The sequence below is a fragment of the Haliotis rubra genome, unplaced genomic scaffold (assembly GCF_003918875.1).
Source record: "Haliotis rubra isolate DU_JTF1 unplaced genomic scaffold, ASM391887v1 Scf83, whole genome shotgun sequence".
Taxonomy (NCBI): domain Eukaryota; kingdom Metazoa; phylum Mollusca; class Gastropoda; order Lepetellida; family Haliotidae; genus Haliotis; species Haliotis rubra.
The window spans coordinates 922,313-935,786 of NW_025767557.1; positions in this window are offsets into that span (position 1 = coordinate 922,313).

Sequence of the window (13,474 nt, forward strand, 5' to 3'; positions counted from 1 at the left end):
TTGAGTTAATTTGGAGTTTTAACTGTACCAGACATTGCTTCTAAACAATGAAACAGATCTCACCTTAGTCCAAGCTACATTGAAATTGTTCCTAGACTCGTTCTCTGCGCTGCTGGAGGGCGATGAGATATCGTTGTGGAGATTCGCTGTGAAGCGTGATGTACATAAAACTAAAGACACTTGTCATAAAACAATACATTTGCCTATCCTTTGTCTGATATGAACAATAGAATATGAGGTGTGATCTGTTGTCTGAACCCTGATGTGTCACGTCCACGTCCATGTGCATGCACTATGCAGTCTGAAATATACACGAGCATTAATCAAGCACTATCTATTTTTTATATACATGTATAATTACGTACATGTTGTATTTGCTTTGAAAACCAAATTCCACGTATTAAAATTGTAACTGTAAAATTTTGCTCTGATTAAAACAAAAACAAAACTGAAATTGTAATTTGGTAACAATTTACTTTCAATCACTTATTCACCAAACATGAATATCAACAATGCCGGAAAGTATGGTCACCATGACTATGCCACCAGTCTGATTGTCAAACAGTTCTCAAATAACGATTCTTGTGATTGTATGTGTAGCAACCAGTCGCATAGATAACATCTGCCAGTTTCCTCTTCATATTTGCAATCAAGCGTCGAATTCTCAGCATCGGAATTCCTTGCCATTCACCCTGGAGTGCCTGTGTGAATTCCTGCAGGCTCTGAACAAGAGTATCTCTAGCAGTCCAAGATTGTCCCAAAGATGTTCGACTGGGTTCATATCGTGGGTCCTTGGTAATGTTCCAATGACGTTGTTTTTTAAAATGGGCGATGACAGCTCAAGAACGGCGAGGTCTTGCGTTGCCATGCATGGATTTTGGACGACAGGCAATGTGACGGTTATGAAAATGTGGCACGACGGCGGTATCTAGTATTTCCTGTTGATGACGTTGACCATTGCGTGTCTCTGGTTCTGTAATGAGATCCAACTTGCAGTCATAAGAAACGCAACACAACACCCTCACTGAGCCACCACCATAGGGTTCATCAGCATGGGAACGCCTCCGTGGTGTAGTGGTTACAGCGTCCGCCCGGAGAGCGGAAGGTCGCGGGTTTGATCCCCGACCGCGTCATACCAAAAGACGTTAAAATATGGTACTTGTTGGTCCCTGCCTGGCGCTCGGCATTAATGGGTACAACAAGGACTGGTCGGCCCGGAGTCAGTATAATGTGTCTGAGTGGGGTATTCATGCTTCACTGCGGCATGGTATTTCAGTGGGCTAGCACTATAAAACCAGCTTACGTCTGGGCTAGTACATGCAGCCACACATACACATACACACGCATGCACGTCGTCATATGAGCGAAATATTCTCAAGCACGACGTAAAACCCAATTTCACCTCACCTCGCCTCACCTCACCTCACCTCACCTCACCTCACCTCATCAGCATGGACCATCTGTCTCTCGATGACGACTTTTATCAAATCAATGAACCCAACATCTCGCCAAATGTTCCTACCTGTGGCTATCTGTGAGAATGTACCTTCGCTTAACATGAACTTGCGACCAATAGCTTTGGAGATATTGTTTTAAGCACGTGTTTTACATGTCCTGTTTGGACCAAAGGTGTAAACAAATTGCCTTTGGATTCAGGTGGTGCTTAATTTATGCTCACATGTATATGTACGAATATACATGGCTCGAGCTAAGCTGATGTGATGTGGTGGTACATATGAAACTCGGTTCATAAGGTTCGAAAACTAATATATGAAGTTGGAACTTTGGTGTATAGGGTGCAAACTGTGTTATTTAAAGTTCCACGCCGTGTGTGTGAGATGTGAACCCTGGTATATGAAGGTCGAACCCAGGTTTTTCTGTTTGAACCCTTGTATATGAGATTTAAACAATCGTATTTAAAATTTAAACTCGAGTTTGTGAACACATTTAAACCCAGGTTTGTTTAATTCGATCCGGTTACCATGACATTCCGTCCGGCCTCATCCTCTAATGACTTGGTGTTGTCATCATCTCACTCAGTGTCAGATGGATACTATACTCAAAGTTATACACATTTTGCTGTGAACTCATTAAGTGTACACACTAGAGCTTCAACGTCTGCAACGACAAACTGGTAAGTCTCCGTGTGTTGTAGTTTACTCTGTGCTGCCTCTGTGATGAATCAGATCTTCATGTCTTGACATTTTCCAATGGACGCTTGTTTCTGGAGACAAACAATTCCAAACGCTTTAAAAGATTTCAAAGATTATTTCAAAGAACGTCATGATTAAAGTCGATGCTTTGAAACCCGTAATCCTGAGTTTCTGCCGTGTTTGTCTGTAAATAGATGTTTGTTTGTTTACGTTCACGTATGTGGCAGACATAGCAGAGCCAGCGGCAAAGGCAGCAGAGTCAGAGCAGTGTCACACAAACATGGCAGTCACAACAGAGACAAAGCCATGGCAGTCATGACATTGTCATAGCAGAGTCATAGAATGGTCATGTTTCAGTTACACCAGTCGTAGTTATAGCACAGTCACAGCACAGTAATACAACAGTTATAGCACTGCCGTGGCACAGACATACTGCGTCATACCACTGTCATACATAGTTCGGTTAGACCACAGTCATACCACAGCTATAACATAGTTATACCACAGTCACACCATAGTCATGGTTATAACATAGTCATACTACGTCATACCACAGTCATAGCGCGGTTAGACCACAGTGATAACATAGTTATACCATAGTCATGGTTATAACACAGTCATACTACGTCATACCACAGTCATAGCACGGTTAGACCACAGTTATAACATAGTTATACCACAGTCTCACCACAGTCATGGTTACAACACAGTCATACTACGTCATACCACAATCATAGCACGGTTAGACCACAGTGATAACATAGTTATACCATAGTCATGGTTATAACACAGTCATACTACGTCATACCACAGTCAGCACGGTTAGACCACAGTTATTACATAGTTATGCCACAGTCACACCACAGTCATGGTTATAACACAGTCATACTACGTCATACCACAGTCATAGCACGGTTAGACCACAGTTATAACATAGTTATACCACAGTCACACCACAGTCATACTACGTCATACCACAGTCATAGCACGGTTAGACCACAGTTATAACATAGTTATACCACAGTCACAGTCACAGAACAGTCACACCACAGACGTAGAACAGTTATACCACAACAAACCTAGCACACTTCGGACAAAGTTCTAAAAAAATCATTTCCGTTCCCTAACAATGATGACAACATCATAGCTCAGTATCTCACTGATTGGACAATAATTATTTGCAATCTTCATATTGTTAATATATTTTGGAAAAAAGGAGAGTCATGTCTTTGCTAATATCCAGGATGCATCCACAAACTGAAATCAAAGATACTAATGTGTCTAGTTCAGTTGCGTACCTCGAAATACAAGGAAACATTCAAGGACGTCGACTACAATTTGTACAAGAAAGCGGTGATCGTCAATGTCACACCTCGCAAGTAGTGATGCAAGATAAACAAACGTTACATCTCTAAACTGTTACTGATGTTGGAACCTGTAAATACAAACTACACTTTCGATGAGCCAATGCAACCACTGGCCTTAAAAAAGGCAAAATAGTGGGGAAAATTATATTTATCAATCAGTGAAAAACAGTGATGGCACGTGGAATTCACTTCAAGATTCTGAATCTTCGAAAAGCCTTTCCTAAATCTATCTCTACGTTCTCCCTTACACAATACTAGGACGTAAGGGATGGAAGAATATAATTTATCTTAAATTAGCATAAACATTATCATACTTAGCAGTACAAATAAACCAGAGCTGCCCACGAGAAATTCATCGACCAAATGAAAGGTGCCAGGTCTTCATAATCAAAATCAATCTATAACCGATCGATCAGCTGTCACACAAATTCATCAAAGGCAAGTGGACCTATTGTCAATAGCGTCCCCTGCCGTGCTCCGCTCCCTGACCAGGTGAAGGCCTGCGTGGGGCTATTGTTCCCTGAAATTGGAGGACTATTTTACAGCCGGGTTGTAGTCATAAATTCTCAATCCCACCAGAATTCATATGACGGACAAAAATATATTACAGCACCATCACTCTAAGAACGATTCATTGGAAGATCTGACGGACCGCCATTACGGCGTAATAAAGATTCACGACGAAAAACGTCCATGGTTAGTTTTATCTCGTGTCGGAGTAATAGGGTTGTCTAGAGATTCGCTTATGTTTTCCGACATCTAGGATCTTTACATTGAGGATCATCTTGTTTTATTGCATAGGGTATTAAACATGAAAGAATTATTACAGCGTTTGTGGCAATGACGTAACAACCGTAACGTCAGTCCGATGACGTAGGAAGCGTCTTTCCGATGTAGTTCTACCAGTAATCGAGTAGCAGAGTTGGGTTTAGTATCGCTTAACAGTATTTAAATAAAAAATAAGTTAAAAATAAGTTTTAAAAAAAAATCCCAAATGATACAAATCGTACATCGTACAAATGAAGTCATCGTATCGGATCCTCTAAGGGACGCAATTCTTGTATTTGTCTTGGGACCCGTGTCCATCCACTAATACATTCAAACTCATCAAACATATAGATGCAAACACGACGTAAATAAGCTGCTGAATCGAGAAAAACTGAGGTTAATCGATGCTTACATGTATCATTAATCTGATTTCCTGAAAAAAAGTCTGTCCAACTCTATTTTCAGACTCTGGACTGGTACAATCCCGACAAAAAAAACAGGCACAGCTAGAAGGGGTAGCACATGCAAACTGAAGGACTCATTATCTTTTTTTAGTCTCTAGCCTTGAGGTGAAGGCCGTTGGGCATGCCAGCATCCAGGAACTTGGGGCAATCGGTGAAGTCAATTCTCGATGTGCCCTACCGACACTTTGCTGGAATATCTCTCAACTCCTTGTATAACCATTCTTAAGCATGCACCTACCGTGGATTTGAGCAGAAATAACATTAAACGCGGGCGTTTATCCCGAAATATGACAGAGGTGTGATTTAAGAGGAAGTCCAGCATTTCATATGATGCTTCTCAGTAGATGGCATTTGCTTCCATTTTTGAAAAAAATCCGGAACCTTTGGAATTGTAACTACGGTGGAAACGTTCAGAGACAAATGTCAGAAGGGCCAATGAGGTTTTTTCCCTCAAGTCAAGTGGAATAGCCTTGTATCAAGTGGAGACCTTTAAATGTTTTGACATAAAGTGCGAAAGGTTTTCGAGAGGACGAATGAAAGCAGTTTGTTTTTCCATATTATACTCCAAAGTATATTGACATATACTATGAATATAAAGACGGTCTTTCCTTAATTGTAATCAGGACTATTGTTAATTATTCAGACAGAAATTCGGTGATTTTCTGAACCCAACTTATTTGTCATTGTATGGATGTTTAAGGAGGTTTTGAGCCCAGTTCAAAGGAACATTGTAAATGTTTGCAGAATGTAAAAGTAATGTATAAGTAACATGTAAAATGTAAAAGTATATATTACAATCTTAGACAGATAAACAAACTGGCCATATATTCTGCGTTTTTAATATGTCGCTAATATTAACTTCTGTGATCAGACATCTAATGAGGTAATGCTTATGTAATGTTAACCTTTCAGAAGAGGAGTCAGACATGCTGATGTCAGCTGGTGGAGTCAGAATGTGACTGCCGAAGCAACATGGGAAATTGAGTCTTGTCGGAGTAATGCGTTACTCGTATATCTCTAATGATACTATTTTATGCAAAGGATGAAATGAATTTAGGGACTGAAATCTGGACCTGATGTTTCGAAAAGAGTTTAACAATTTGAAACAACTGAGTTTCTAACTCATTTCTAAAACTAAAAACAACTCAAGTAACCAATCCACCACACTCAACTTGTATACTAAGTTTGAGTCAAATATCGATTTCATTTTATTCTGGGAAATATATTTTTGTGCCTTTTCTTGAATTTAAAATCACACTTAAATTTGTTTCGAGAAAGTGTATATATATATATATATATATATATGATCACAATATGTGGCTATCAGAGCCATCTCTGGAACAGCGGAGACAGTTTCTTCAAATAGTGAACATGAAGCCTGATATTTCTTCAGAACAAAACAAACTGGCTACTCTCTTCACTACTCCACTAATTGAACTCCTTCAATAAATGCAGCATTGAATTTAAGAGTAGAAGTATGTACCTGTCAAATTAAACCACGTTTGATACACCAGCCGAGCGAACACACGTTTAATTATATCATAACTTCTCCCATCTGATGGGACACGTACTTCCCGTCTGGACGTTGTAAGTCGATGTTGGGATTAGCTGTTTAGTGTAGCTGTGGCCTTATTCAAATCACGACTGTGTCGACCGACTAGACGGAAGTCCCCTGGTAATATCCGGGCAACGGCAGCCAGCCATGTGAAAGTGCGTGTAAGCAATAAAGGGAGATAACTCTCTCAGTCGGGGTACCAGAAGAGCATGAGTTCAATAGACCTCCTCTCGTAAAAATGTAACAAGCATTCTTGATTATGTTACAACGTGTTACAACTAGTTACAACTACAACGAATTTTCAAATTGGTTATAATTAACTAAAATTAGTGATGACTTTGAGTCTGTAGTGGAGTGGAGTGGAGTCTGTATGCAGTGATTGATATCATGAGCATCAGTGTACGCAAATCAGGCAATCCAGTGATCAAGATCTACACAACTGGGATACGATGACATCTGTCAACCAAGTCAGCCAGCCTGACCACCCGATCTCGTTAGTCGCATCTTACGACAAGCATGGGTTGTTAAAGACCAATTGCAACCCGGATCTTCACGGGTCTAAATAATCTGGTCTTGACCAGACAATCCAATGATTGCCATCCATCGATCTCCGCAACTGGGATACGTTGACATGTGTCAACCCAGTCAGCGAGTCTGACCACCCGATCCCGTTAGTCGTCTCTTACGTATACGACAAGCATGGGGTGCTGAATATCAATTCTAACACAGATCTTCAAGTGAAGTGAATACATCGGGTTTTCGTAACTTTTACTTTTTACGTCAAGTATGTATCACTCCGTGGTAGAGTGGAGCGTCTGCGGGATGGAGGAATCGGTGGTTCGATCCTCATCAGCGTCACAGAAAGGGAGCTTAGAATAGGGTACTTGCTGTTACCCTGCCTGGCGTTTTGGGATATAAGAAAGACAGGTCTGATGGCAGTAACGGTAGGGTATCCATATTAAACTGCGGCTTGTTAGCGTGAGTGGGTGAGTGAGTTCAGTTTTACGCCGCACTCAGCAATATCCAGCTATATGGCGGCGGTCTGTAAATGATCGAGTCTGGACCAGAAAATCCAGTGATCAACTGCATGAGCATCGATCTACGCGATTGGGATACGATGACATGTGTCAACCAAGTCAGCGAGCCTGACCACCCGATTCCGTTAGTCGTCTCTTACGACAAGCATTGGTTACGGGATCTTCACGGGTGCTTGTTAGCATTATACAACAGGCATAAATCTGGACTAGCGCAGACTAGGTGTTTGCACGTATTCATATGTCCACCATCTGGTCATATACCAACGGATTTGTGGGTTCTTTTAAGTGCACAGGGTTGTGTACTGTACACCAGGGGTTGTGACAACACTGAAAGAGTTTGCACACAAAGCTGACTCCAAGTTTTTACACCCGGTGACATGTGGGTTCGATTATGGCACCTCCAAGCTCGCTGGATCACTAGCCTGGCGCCTTAGACAGCTCGCCCACCACGCCTTTACAATTATGTCACTACTATCGTCCCGAAAAATAATGGGAGACAACTCTCGCTTTGGTGCCATAGTTGAACGTCACCAAAAGACTATTTTTCATGAACCACTAACACAAATCTCCCTTATCTAGCTGACCCACGAGTTAACCTTTTGTATCTTAGAGCATTAATGTCAAATATACTCTGATACATTTAGTACATAAACATACCGTGTTTCAAAGTTTGAGAACGTTAATTCGGAACTGGATGCTCAGGATTTCATTTCCTACCAACGTCTTTGGCCGGATGTTTCAAATGTTAAAATGTCTGCATGTCGAATACTCAATAAACGATGTCGGTTTATGTTAAATAGTTCATCCGTAATCAATACTTGTAACAAATCGTGAAAAAAACATCATGTCAATCGACTCTGTAAACGAAAAAAGCTATCAGCACCTTTCCGTTCCCATCTCCCCCGAGGTGTGCTCAAACAGCTCTCAAATACAATGACGTCTTGCTACAATTGATAACGCCATACGCATCCTTGACCAACATGCTGCTTGGTTGAAGAGAAAACTGAGCGAAAGCGTCATTATTCTGTTTTTAGGTTGATAAAAATAACACAATGATAAAATTCAGAACTATATACGTGTTTCAGAGCTGATGTTTTTGTACAGAATTTGCACAAAAAATACCTTTTAACCAATCACATGGCACACTGCAAATGGTCTTGACCGTTTCTTTGTCTTTGGAGTTTTTAAGATAACCGGAGATTGTTATTCTCTGGCGTTTTGGATTTTTTTATGCTTTTCTTTAAATTTGAAAGTAACCCACAAGAAAGAATTCATACAAACAAAACTCATCACCTCACTCCTGACTCTCGCAATGTGTATATATGTGTGGGAGGGAGAGAGAGGGGAGGGGGGATAGAGAGGGAGACACAGAGACAGAGCGAGAAAAGGCACTGAGAGAGACTGAGGGAGATAAAGAGACAGAGCAAGTGAGGCACTGAGAGAGACAGAGAGGGAGACACAGAGAGAGACAGAGAGGGAGACACAGAGACAGAACGAGAGAGGCACTGAGAGAGACACAGAGAGAGGGGGACACAGAGAGAGGAGGAGACACACAGAGGGAGAGAGGAGCACTGAGGGAGACACAGAGGGAGACACAGAGACAGAGGGAGAGAGGCACTGAGAGAGACAGAGAGGGAGGAGACACACAGAGAGAGGCAGAGCACAGAGAGGTGACTGAGAGAGACAGAGAGGGAGACACAGAGACAGAGACAGAGAGAGAGGCACACTGAGAGAGACACAGAGGGGAGACACAGACCAGAGCAGAGAGACACACTGAGAGATACAGAGAGACACAGAGAGACAGAGAGGAGGGAGACACAGACAGAGAGGGAGGACACCGAGAGACAGCAGAGAGAGGCACTGAGAGAGACACAGAGAGAGAGAGGGAGACACAGAGACAGAACGAGAGACACACTGAGAGATACAGAGTGGGAGACAGAGAGGGTGACACAGACAGAGAGGGAGACAACGAGACAGAGTGGGAGACAGAGAGGGTGACACAGACAGAGAGGGAGACACCGAGACAGAGCGAGAGAGGCACTGAGAGATACAGAGTGGGAGACAGAGAGGGAGACACAGAGAGAGGGAGACACCGAGACAGAACGAGATAGACACTGAGGGAGACACAGAGAGGGGGACGGACAGAGACACAGCGAGAGAGGCACTGAGAGAGACAGAGAGGGAGACAGAGACAGAGCGAGAGAGGCACTGAGAGGGCGACTGAGACACAGCGAGAAAGGCAATGAGAGAGACAGAGTGAGAGGGGGAGACACAGAGACAGAGCGAGAGAGGCACTGAGAGGGGGACGGAGACACAGCGAGAGAGACACTGAGAGAGACAGAGAGGGAGACACAGAGACAGAGCGAGAGAGGCACTGAGAGAGACACACAGAGAGAGGGAGACACAGAGACAGAACGTGAGAGACACTGAGAGAGACACATAGAGAGGGAGACACAGAGACAGAACGAGAGAGAAACTGAGAGAGACACAGAGAGGGAGGCACAGAGACAGAACGAGAGAGACAGAGAGGGAGACACAGAGAAACAGCGAGAGAGACACTGAGAGAGACACAGAGAGAGGGGGACACAGAGACAGAGCGAGATAGGCACTGAGAGAGACAGAGAGGGAGACACAGAGACAGAGCAGGAGGGCACTGGGAGAGACAGAGAGGGAGACACAGAGACAGAGCGAGAGAGGCACTGAGAGAGACACAGAGAGAGACACACAGAGAGAGACAGAGAGGGAGACACAGAGACAGAGTGAGAGAGGCAATGAGAGAGACACAGAGAGTGACAGAGAGAGAGACAGAGAGGGCGACACAGACAGAGCGAGAGAGGCACTGAGAGAGACACAGAGAGAGACAGAGCGAGAGAAAGAGAGGGCAACACACGAAAGAGAGGGCAACGAGAGAGACAGAGAGGGAGAGACAGAGACACAGAGAGAGACAGAGAGAGAGAGACACACAGAGAGAGGGAGACTGAGGAGAGACAGAGAGAGAGATAGGCACTGAGAGAGACAGAGAGGGAGACAGAGAGACAGAGCAGGAGAGGCACTGGGAGAGACAGAGAGGGAGACACAGAGACACAGAGAGACAGAGCAGGAGAGAGACACACAGAGAGACACAGAGAGAGACAGAGAGGAGACACAGAGAGAGAGAGAGAGAGGCAGACAGAGAGAGACACAGAGAGTGGCCTGACACAGACAGAGAGAGAGGCACTGGAGAGAGACAGAGAGACAGAGAGAGCAGAGAGGCACTGAGGAGAGACAGAGAGAGAGACAGAGGGAGAGAGACAGAGCAGAGAGGCACTGAGAGAGACACAGAGAGAGACAGAGAGAGAGAGACAGAGAGACAGACAGAGCGAGTGAGGCACTGAGAGAGACAGAGAGAGAGAGGGGGAGACAGAGAGACAGAGCGAGAGAGGCACTGAGAGAGACACAGAGAGAGAGACAGGGGAAGACACAGACACAGAGCGAAAGAGGCACTGAGAGACACACAGAGAGAGAGGGAGACAGAGAGGGGGCGGAGACAGAGAGACAGAGAGAGTCACGCACAGAGAGTGTGTGTGTGCGTGTGTGACAAAGAGACACAGAAACAGATAGACAGAAAGATAGAGAGAGAGGTTCACCACCCAGTGCAGAGATGTGACTTGTGATGCTGAGATGTGACAAGTGATGCTGCGACCTTAGGCTCATAGGCTCGTTTATGATCCCTTTTGCAAAGCCATATCATTTTTGTGTATTTCATCAAAATAGAAAATTTGGGCCAGACAGTTATAAAAATGGTAAAACACACCTTTGATTAACTGATTAAAAATTACAGCAAAACAGTGTGTATTGCACAGGGCCATGGCCGATTGTCTTAGTGCCCCCAATGACGTCATCCCTCGTTGTTTGATCCCGAACTGGCTAAGACCCGAGTTGTGCCACCGGAAGTCTCTGACATGAAACCTCAGCCGATATCTAAAAACAGACATAAATGTCCCTCGACAAAATGCAACCCCGATCTATAATTGTTTCAGAAAGGATATGATCTTGCAAAATGACAAATCGTTTAACAACATCTTTCACACTTTCAATCATAAACCAAACTTCCATGCCTTAAGAAAACGGTTATACTCCATATTCCTGAATTGGTCATTTTTCAGTGATAAGACGGTTGAAAATTACGTATGGCTGAGATCTCAGCAACCTCCGACCCTATATCGTGTAATGGCACCTTTAAACCTGTTATTGACGACAAGCTATGACTGCCACGGGCCTTTCCTTACCACAACACCAATTTAACTCGAGGTCAAAATAATTTTCTTCAATTTTCGAAATTCTTTCAGTTTAAGTGCACTACCGCTATCAAAGGATATCGTTCTCCTAAGCGCGGATAGGTTTAATAGCCTACTCCAAAACATTAAGCTTTTTCGTACAAGTGTAATCGTGCCTTGAACTCCGCACGCTATTATTGCGTGTGGTAGGTTCTGTAATGCACAGGTTAAATTTTTGACAATTCAAGTTTGGTTACTGCATATTTACAAACTAGTTATACTCGGGTGGAGTATTATCTGACGTCAGTCTGTTAAGATATCGCACCTTGTTTCTGTCATGATCTAAGATGGTTACGCATTCGGACATATATCAAGTATATATACTTATGTGGCTTCTTAGATATAGGGTGTTGGAACTGTCATTATGTTTGACGCAACATTGCGCCGTTTTTTATAGAAGTGTGTATATGAAGTTAACAAAGCTCTCTTTCTCTCTCTCAGGTGAAAGTATTTCGAAGTCAATGCCCATAATTGCACTCATACGGCGATATGCATGTCTATACCAGTTTTATCGTGCCCCGCCAAGAAAATGCAGGACGGTGGGGTAGCCTAGTGGTTAAAGCGTTCGCTCGTCACGCCGAAGACCCGGTTTCGATTCCCCACATGGGTGCAATGTCTGAAGCCCATTTCTTGTGTCCCGCGCTGCGATATTGCTGGAATATTGCTAAAAGCGACGTAAAACCCAACTCACTCACTCACTTACTCAAAGAGAATACACTAACAGCAGACCAGGGGCTGTGTTATCACCTTGACAACAACCGCCAGGCAAGGAAACAACAAATACCACCAAGCTTCAGCCCTCCACTTGACCACTGTCCACAGCGAATGGCGTCCACGTCCAGTATAACGCTATATCAACATTCCTGCTTGAATAATCAGTGATATCAGACTCGTATTTGTTCTCTATTTGGTATAATTATATCATCGGTAATAGGCTCCGGGTCGGATATCACCAAATACACAACTAATCCCTCATATCGAATATTGGTGACAATCCGTCCTGATGTCAAACATGGTTACCATATGCACTTAAAGATACGCTCGTTCTCGTGGGACATGGTCAAATAATCCTGCTGAAAGAAAATGGGAAAATGAGACATGGAATCCAATCCACGGCTTTCATTAATGCGTTGGTAATTAGTAAACAGACGTTATATGAATATAGTTGTCCACGAATTAATGCATTGATTCGGGGTGAGGTGAGGTGAAATTGGGTTTAACGTCGTGCTTGAGAATATTTCGCTCATATGACGACGTGCATGCGTGTATATGTGTATGTGCGGCTGCTTGTACTAGCCCAGACTTAAGCTGGTTTTTATAGTGCTAGCCCACTGAAATACCATGCCGCAGCGAAGCATGAATACCCCACTCAGACACATTATACTGACTCCGAGCCGACCAGTCCTTGTTGTACCCATTAATGCTGAGCGCCAGGCAGGAACCAACAAGTACCATATTTTAACGTCTTTTGGTATGACGCGTTCGGGGATCGAACCCGCGACCTTCCGCTCTCCGGGCGGACGCTCTTACCACTACACCACGGAGGCGGTTTTGATTCGGGGTATCACAAGTGTGCTATTTGTCAGTACATAGTTCGATGACTTGATCGTATACGTGCAAGGCTGACGGTATCTGATTGAAGGTTCTATGCCGCTTTCGGGGAGCCACACGGCGAAATAGCTAAGAATGGGTTCATGATGGTTAACCCATTTGGAGAATCGAACGAGAGCATATGTCAAGGGAAGAAAACGATTTAACAAATGGAATCCCATAATCGTGATCTGGTTAACATTGCCTTCAGCGCCATGGTCACT